This window comes from Pygoscelis adeliae, unplaced genomic scaffold, assembly GCF_000699105.1.
Source record: "Pygoscelis adeliae isolate BGI_AS28 unplaced genomic scaffold, ASM69910v1 Scaffold641, whole genome shotgun sequence".
In the NCBI taxonomy this organism is placed as follows: Eukaryota; Metazoa; Chordata; class Aves; order Sphenisciformes; family Spheniscidae; genus Pygoscelis; species Pygoscelis adeliae.
The window spans coordinates 103,556-104,137 of NW_008824013.1; positions in this window are offsets into that span (position 1 = coordinate 103,556).

Genomic DNA, 582 nt, shown 5'->3' on the forward strand with positions numbered 1-582 from the left:
GCATCTGAGCTCACCTTGGTTTTCCCCCGCTGGCCACAGGCCCCAGCTCTTGCCTCCGCATCTGCTAAAACGGGATTATCCCCCCTCCTCTATGCAAACCCCGAGCGTTCGGTGTTCGCGCCCTCCAGCTCCCTTCCCATCTCGCGGGACCCCTGGGTTGGCGCAGGGGCTGCTGTGCCCGCAGCCCCCCGTGCTGGGGGGGCAGGGCTGGCCGCCTTGGTATTTTTAACGCATTTTTAAACTCGGGTGGGCTCACGATGTCTGTTCGGTCTGATGTACTGGACACACGAGCTGGAACCTTGTCATACGCTCCCTTGATTATATATATATATTATAGAGAGAGCTGTAAAATATTATTTTAATGATATTGTAATCTGTGCTTTCCTTGACACTGTGTGGATATAATAATGCCGCTAACTAAAAGTAAATATCTATATATATATGTAGCTGAGTTGTCCCTTGTCTGTGTGATACGCTGCACGCGGGGGCGGCGAGGGTCCGGCGGTGGAGGGGACAGTCGGGAAAGGGCTGGTGGGACCGAGCTCTGGCTCCCCTCGGCAGTGAGCGTTTCGGGGAGGGTGG